General features: G+C 36.0%; 1 long non-coding RNA gene across 1 annotated transcript; it reads left to right on the top strand.

Annotated features, from left to right (window-relative positions):
* Positions 1–346: 346 nt before the first annotated feature.
* Positions 347–8,820, top strand: LOC100548732. The gene is made up of 3 exons (XR_795580.3): positions 347–845; positions 6,835–6,948; positions 8,636–8,820. It is a non-coding gene; the product is annotated as an uncharacterized LOC100548732 (long non-coding RNA).

An 8,820-nucleotide genomic window follows, 5' to 3' on the forward strand; every position in this document is an offset into this window, starting at 1 on the left:
AAAAAAAAAAAAAAGGCAAAAACCAAAACCACACCAACTCTTAGAATTTAAAAGAAAGTCTCTTCAACATCTGTACAAGCTGGCTTCCTCTGGAAGAAGCAACTGCAATTCTGAGAATAAAATGGCTTCCCTAGCCAAACACAGGCACGTTTCATTAAGTTTAAAAACAAACATTCATGCTAAGCTACATGCTGATTTACTCTCTCCACAATTTGCCTTTGATTCACAGACTTGAAAGAATGGTGGGAGAAAAGCTGTCAATGGTATAATTTCTACATCATGCCACTGCATCTTTTTATTTTTTGCAAAACTGTAGGCTCTCTCAGCAAAAGACTTTCCAGACTTGGTTTCGAAACCTTAAGGTAGAAGGAGTCAAATAGCATTCCTATGGAAAACATTTCTGTAATTTAGTTTAACAAGGCACCCAAATACTTTTGTGAAATCCAACATAAAAGCAAAACAAGACTCCTGACAGTATGGGTTCTACAAAAGTAGGCTTGTATCATATGAATTGAACAAATAGTCCTATACATACTCTTCTGTGGCAAGATGGGTGGATATTCCATGCAAGCGCACATATAAATTTTTTATTCCCTCTCAGAATCGTATGATCAAGGAGACTGTCAGTTTGCTAGTGAAGTTGTAAAAGCCTGAGCTACATTTCCTGTTCGTAAGAAAGCTGGTGAAGAGAAGACTAGAGCCCTTTGAGACTGACGGCAACTCCAGAGATAGATTTGTGCTCTTAAGTCTGATATAAAACAGCATCCAAGGTCTACCAGCATAACATAAGTTGATTTCCTGTTGGATAAAGAGGTGCGGGGCATTCCTACAAGAACGTAACCAGGGTAAGTCTTGTTCTTTTAGTACTCTACATTTGAAAACAACAGAATGATAGGAACGTACTTTGGTTGACTACAGTCCAGTATTCTGAAGTCAAATTATTAATAATAATATAATGCTGAGGACAAGTCACAATCAATTGCTTAAACCTTCATTAATCTTCAGCAAAGTGGACAAAAGCACAAAAGCTTGTTGATGAGGACTAAGCATTGGCATCATTTTTATGCCTAAAACATTTACTAAACTGAGGATTTCTTATTTTATGGTGTGCTTCTTTCCTTCTGAAGTACGAAGTTGATATCTTATAAAGCAATTAGTTGTGCACTAATTAATTGCAGCTTAAGGAATCCTTTCCGGTGAATTAATCCTGTCTTAAAAGCTCACACAGATGGGAGCATTATTAATGTTAATTTAATATTCATCAGACTCTTAATAGGTTTCTTTTTATTAGAGGTCATTAGTACAGAATATTATTTAGTTCATCATTTAATTGGAGAGAGGAAAAATTAATTTTGTCTCGTTGAAAACTTTACAGAAAAGGAGAAACAAACCATTTTATGCTCCAGCTTATCTTCTAAAACTTCGTAGTGATCAAGTAGTCATTCACACAAGGAGGTTTATGAATTGACACTATAGATGGCATCTTGTTAAGCAACTCCTGCTCAACAATTATCTATATTCCCTATCTCGTTTCTCTTCAGTAGGAAGGTGTAGTAGAAAAATTGTATGTTCCTTTCTGATGAATTCCCTAAATAAAGTAGATTAGAAAATGACAGAACAGAGCATAGTATTTTCTGCTCCATATTCATACACATATAGAAAAATAAATACTTATTTCTAGCCCCAAATTGTAGAATCTAGTTCCTTTCACCAAAATGTAAGTACATGATTAGTAAAGAATGATCCGTGCTCATTCCTTCAAGTTGCAATAATTGCAGAATTGCAGAAATTAATCCTAGAAAGATTAGAGTGTTTTGTTTTTGGTTTTTGTCATAGAACGGCTTGGCTTGGAAAGGACCTTAAAGCTCATCCAGTTCCAACTCCCAGCCATAGGCAGGGTTGCCACCCACCAGCTCAGACTGTCCAGGACCCATCAAACCTGGCCTTGAATGCCTCCACAGGGATGGGGCATTCATAGTTTCTCTGCACAGCCTGTCAGTGCCTCACTACACTGTGAGTGAAAAATTTCCTCCTAATATCTAATCTAAACCTCCTTCTAGTTTAAAATCATTCCCATTTGCCCTATCAGTGTCTGCCCAGACAAAAACTCAATCTTCACCTTATTTACAAGCACTCTTTCTAAGGACCAGAAGGATGCAACAAGATTCCCCTGGAGCCTTCTCTTCACCAAGCCAAACAAGCCCAGCTCCCTCAGCCTTTCTTCATAAGAGAGGTGCTCAAGCCCTCTGATCATCTTCATGGTCCTACTCTGGATCTGCTGCAACAGCTTCACATTCTTCCTGTACTGGGAGACCCAGACCTGGACACAGTACTGCAGCTGAGGCCTCACGAGGGCAGAATAGAGGGGCACAATTACCTCCCTCACTCTGCTGGCCACCCCTCTTTTGATGCAGCCCAGGATATAGTTGTCCTTCCAGGCTTAAAGTGCTCACTGCTGGCTCAAGTCCAGCTTTTCATGCACCAGGACCCCCAAGTTCTTCTCCTAGTATGCCTGGGATTGCCTGAACTCAGGTGCAACACCTTTGGCCATGTTGAATATCATTAGATTCTCACAGGCCCACTTTTCAAGCCTGTCCAGGTCCCTCTAGATAACACCTTTTCCTTCTCTTGGGTAAACTGCACAACACATAACGGTATCATCAGATAATTCGAGGGTAAAATTTTTCTTTTTTGCCTTTAATCCACACTCTAATTACAGCAGAATAGACTCTGTAAACAAACAAAAAACAACAAAAAAACCACAAGCCAACAAATGCTTATTTATTTCCACATCTTGTATCTGTTGGTAGAAAAAGCAGCCAAGAGATCTAAAAATTAAATAAACTACAATTAACAACATACTTAGAAAGGCTTTTCTGTGCCTGTGTTTTATTAACTGAATACAGTATCACTTGCTTAAAGCAGCAGAAGATATACTGACAATACGAGTAACCCCATATCAAAAACCCCAAAAAGAAAAATTTCCTTAAAAGAGAGTGAATTATCTAACGCAGAAGGTCTACCTGATACACCTCCAAGTTTGACTCTATTTCTGTATTAGAAATGAAAGAACAGCAGAAAAAGAATGTTTCCAGAATGTAGAGATTCTTGTCTTAGGTATTCAAATTATTGATGTCTTTGTGAAGATTAAATGTAGTATACCCCCCCCCGTCCCGCCCACAACACCTCCCAGCCTTTTCTGAATTGAAATCAGATTTGTTTTCATGAAATCTTTGCCTATCCAATGCACTCTTAACTTCCTTGGTGGAGAATATTCCTCTAGGAACAGATTCAGTACAATTTCTTCTGGAAAAAAACAAAAACAAAAAAACCCTACTATTCTTAGTCTGTCTGAGATAGGAAAGCCTACCATATGAAACTCCCATAGAAATTGAACTCATCCCTCCTAAAATCAGTGTACTATTCCGTAAGTTCAATTCTTAGGATTTTTTTCCCCTCAAAGATACAAAAAAATTTCTTTCGTACAATTCAGTTTGAGTGAAAAATTCTTGAACACTATTCTAAGGGTTCTTTAGAATACACATGCAATTTAAAAACAATACATCTGGTTTTACTGTATTTGACAACAGATTAATTCAAATTAAAATTAGATAATGGAATAAAACTATTTCAGAATACTCTAAGCTACAGTTAAACTTCTTTTTATTTCAAGTTCTCCTTCCACACTTGGGTTGTCTTTTTGTCTTCAGCATGAGTTGCTGCCACAGACTGTATCCACTATAACATATAGAGACAGCAGCACAGTTATCTAAGGACACAAACTATTCTTCACACAAATTTTCCTTCTATTGCTGCTGTTGTCAAAATATTTAAATAATGCAATTGTAAATAGCCAGTATACTAACAACAAATATAAAGGTAGTAAAAGAGCAGTTGGACAAGAGCTGAGGGTTGTATATGCATAAAGCTAAGATATAAAAGAAAAATCTCTTGTATTTATTATTTGGAAAGTAGAATTAACTTCAAACTGACACTGGAAAAGCTCAGACCACACAGAGGGGCATTCTTGGGTGAGAGCAAGGCCTTTAGTATGCTTTCATGGGTAACTGAGAACTGATTTTGTTTTTGAAGTAGTGTTGTCTGGCAAACAAATAGATCATATACCAAAATAGAAAAAGATTCAAAGAGAAGACACTTAAGTCACTTATGTGTTTGTATCCATTATACTGAAATACAAGCAGATGGAATAAGAATTTTGGGAAATTAATTTTAAAATAATCTGATGTTCAGCTAGGAATAAATTATATTTTTGTTTCTGTCTCTCCCCAAACCCATGGATTTTTCTAAACTATGTATTAGAAAGCGATAGTTCATAAATTTAAAAAAATTGGTACGTTTTATTAGAAATTCAATTTCAGGCCTTTTATTTTGCTTTAATACTTTGAAGTCCTAGAAAAATAACACTTTGCCAACCTTTATTTTTTTTCCAGTCAGTAATTCCAATTTAACTCAGAAGCTAAACTGTCAAAAACACCCTGCTTGTCCTCTAAAATTTGATTCCCTCGTTCAATTCAATTAAGAATTCTCCTACTCTGGAAACACCAGGAAAAATCAGAATTCCTGAAACAGAGAAATAAAGTATAGCCTTCAATACCAAGTATCATAGAATCTATAAACATTAGAAAAGATCACTAAAGTAATCTAGTTCAACCATCAACCCATCATCAAGAAGTTGAGAACTCAGGTCCAAGCTCTATGTTAGGGATCTACTTCCTCTTTTTATTCTAATGAATCACAGGGTAGTAGTTTCTATCATACATACCTGAGAAGGGAATCTCTCAGGCCACAGTATTGCTTTTGCTCATTGAACAATGATTATTAGGAAAAGCAATAAGAAATGAGCATAAGAAAATTGAAAGACAGTCATGTCACAAAAGATAGACGGGAAGGAGAAGGAGGAAATATTTAGGCACTGCACTAGCCATAAGGATCATGGCGTTGACATAGACTACCGGTAGTTTTGGAGAGGTTGCATAGAATGCAAATTTTGTAGACCTATTGTAAATAGGTTTGAAGCACTGGATGTTTTTGAGGTAATAACATCTTCTCAAGGTGAGACATCCCTTTTAATTCTTCCTCTGGAAAACGGGAATATGTAGCTGTTTCAGTGCAGCGTTGTCTTGTCTTAAATGTCCGTATCTCATTGCAAGAAAGTGTTTCTCAACAGGAAAAGTGTTACTGCAGTCATGGAGAGCCCTCAAGTTTCTTTGAGAGAACTACAGTAGGAGAAAAGAAACAAGGGAAAATTGAATATTTAGTTTAAAAGGAAGGGCAAATGGCCACTGGAAGGATCATATGAAGAAAAGCTACCAATCTGTCAGAAAGGTACAGCTTATTTGTTCTGTTTTGTTCTTTTAAGAAGAGTTCTGAGCAGGAAGAAAAGCTGTACCTTAGCCAACACGACTCGTGATTTTTCACCACATGGGATTATTTATCTTACTTCATTGCTGTAAGAACATCTGTGGATTGGAATAAAAGAAAACTAAAATATCTTCTGCAACACCAGCATAATTAGGGAACAAAAACCAGAACACTGCCTAAGGTGAGCTGGAGCCAGTGAGCCAAAGAGCAATCCCTTCTATTTTCAGCAGGACCAATACATTGCTCTCGCCTACAACATGGGAATGCACACTCCTTTACATCAGCTTTCCTTTAAGAAGTAAATGAAAACTTAAGACCCTAATGGAATCCACCTACATCAAAAACAAACGGGAATGTTACGGACATACTTGAATATCACTCTGACGGTATCATCTAACCTCTCCCATTGACTGCTCTGCTTCTGCTACACTTTTTCATGCACTATTAGTGGAATTTATTATTTATCAAGTCCAGAATTCATTTCAAGTATTCCAAATCTAGAACAACGTGAAACATGCCTCTAGGAAATGTGAAGTATTTAGATACATGCTCGTTTCACCATTTTGCTTGGCTAGTATGTCCGCTGTCAGAGAAAGGTTTCACAGGCCATTTGCAGCAATGCTGATCATTTTGGCCATCAGACCATGACAATTAGTCTATTGTCATCAAAAAGCTTTGTGATGGAAAATTCATATGAGCTACGTTAATTGATGAATTAGCTAGATAAGATTTACTGAGTATGGGTTCCTTTTTGTGTTTGTAACAGGACTTCAGCAAGAGGCAGTTTTAGCGTAAGGAGAACCTCTGTTCAATGAAACAGAACCATCTGCTATAGGTACTTCAGGAGCTGTTCAAGGTTTTCTCTGCAGTTGTCCATGGGGTGTCCAGCTCCCAGTTTCTGCTTATCCTTAGCTACATCATTTGCTTTCTCAGGAAGGAGAGCAAGAATATAAGTAAAGATAAGTGGCTTTAATAGGAGATGCAAGAAAACACACAACCAATCTTTGAAATCTGTTGCAGAGAGAAATTCCCAGTGAAGTTCTATCTGAATTCATTTTCTGAATTTCATTCATAAACTCTAACATTTAGCAAAAACTTACTGAAAATTAGAAAAATTTCAAAGCTATTCATTAAAATGAGGAGCTTTTTTCTATGTCAATTTCTGATTTTTACTGCATTTTACAAGTAAACCAGTATCTCAATCTTTCATTTGCTGTCAAACAGCATCTCTGTTAAAATTTACAGATTTTTTTTTATTATTATTATTATTTAGCAGCTGGTTTGGGTATTAATTGTTTAGTTCTTACAGCTATAGTTCTTGTAGTGTGAAAAAAAAAACAAAAAACATATAGAAGCTTGAGTTAAAAGAAAAAAAAATTAAAAAATCAACAAGCCACAAAAAATACAGTGTGATTTTTAGATGACATGTATTGTAAAACAATTTTCTTTCAGTTACAGGAATGGACTGCCATTATTCTGTCTGGGGAGTTTTGGCCTTTCTAAGTTTGGCTCTCATTTTTTCATTGATACTGAATATTTCACACTATATGAAAAAGAAACAAGAAGGTAAGCAAGATTGTCTCTGTAAGGGATGGAATTTAAGAGCTTAAAAATATCTGCAGAGAATGCTATTGATTTTGACAGATGTCAAACCAACAAAACTACTTTTCTGAATCTTACAGTTATCTTTTGACTAGAATGATTCTAGTTGTGAGGATGAAACTGTTCAATTATTTAGGAGAGTCAGATAACATTACAGGATGATCACTAGCTGCCTAACTTACTACTAAAAGCAGCTACCCAAATTCATCCCCTGAAGATAAACCAACAGCATGTGTATATGGTGAAGAACTTATTTCTGGCTAATGTTTTATTTTTAAAAGTGTATTTTTAAGATGAATAACTCCCCTTTTGTAGAATATTTTTTGATGCAACTGATTTAACATATGTACTTTAATTTAAAAATGATATTGAGTAGCTGTAGTGATACAAAATACATTTAAGAAAATTGTATCCTCTTCAAATTCCTACAAGCTTATTTGAATTTCAGATATAAAAATTTTGTGCTCACTTTATTTGGGAAAAAAAAAAAATTGAGTTGCTTTTCATCATGGGATTCTAGCACTTAATCCAACATGTCAATAACAATAGTAATTTGTTTAGTTTGTGGAACTAATTTGTTTTATTTATGTTAGAGGATGACTACAGTCATGCTCTGTTTTTGTTAAAAATTAACTAAGATTTTCCACATAACTGCCTAAGGCAGTACTACCAATCAGCTGTACAATTCTCACCATTCCCATTCAGGAAAAGTGACTTTACACTGGGAAATCTGCTCCTTGTGCTGCATGCATATAGATGGGCAGGCAAACACAGGTAGACTGAACCACTTGAAACATATTTACATGCATAGATAATCTAGGTAAGCAGGAGGCTTAAACCTATAAGCAGAATTCACGATGAATAGCTGACAAGCTATTAAAAGAGAGCCCAGAGTGTTCTGGGAGAGGGAGGAGGGTGTTGCCTTTTCGTTTTTTGTCTTTTAGTGTTACTAGGCAGATATTTATCTGATGAAAAATCACAGCCGTTTACAAAACTAACCTTGAGCAAGGTTGCAGTCAGATTGGCTGATGCTACAGTATTCATGGTATCAGAGTTTTACCATGGCAAATTCTGGAGTTCTGGAGAACAAGATAGAAAGTCATGCATTCCTAAGTTATTAATCAAGCTCTAGCAATAAATCTTTCTTCCTCGGTTTCTTCCTCTGCAGATCTCTCTCTTTCAGAGACAGGAGCAACTCTGAACTGCCAGTAAAACAAATGAACCTTTCATCTTCTAATATAAACACATGATGTGCCTCCCTAGGCAGAGGAAAAAAAAACAAAAACAAAAACAACCAAAGAGTTAGAAGCAGAAGGAGGAGGGAACAAGAAATTAATCCCATGTGTTACAGTACACTTCTGGGAGAAGGGACTGTATTTGATGATGCTTAACAAAATAGAGATTGAAGACCTTCCTGTAAAGTAACACAGAGTCTGTAGCACAGCACAGAAACATAACACAAGCTTTTAAAATTATTATTCAAAAGTAATTGAGTGAAACAGGGGACAACTGAAAGTACTTAGATGCCACAGCTTTCAATTTCACTCTCTACAGTGAAGTCAAAAGCATATCAATTAAGACAATTATCTGAATTGTTCTTAAGGAGCACATTTCATTATCTTTTCACTTTTTAATTTTTTTTTTTTCCCAGCTAAAATGTATAAAGACAATGAAGACAACACTCAAAGGTAAGCTGTATAAGTAATCCTTTTCTGAGAAGAGTAAAATAAGCAATAAATGATGATAGATATCTTTGAATTTTCCTCTGTGCCACCCCTCCAATATCTTATGTGGCCTGCCTAGAGATACTGGAGAGCAGAATGATTGTTTAAAAAA

The sequence above is a fragment of the Meleagris gallopavo genome, chromosome 1, assembly GCF_000146605.3.
Source record: "Meleagris gallopavo isolate NT-WF06-2002-E0010 breed Aviagen turkey brand Nicholas breeding stock chromosome 1, Turkey_5.1, whole genome shotgun sequence".
Classification (NCBI taxonomy): domain Eukaryota; kingdom Metazoa; phylum Chordata; class Aves; order Galliformes; family Phasianidae; genus Meleagris; species Meleagris gallopavo.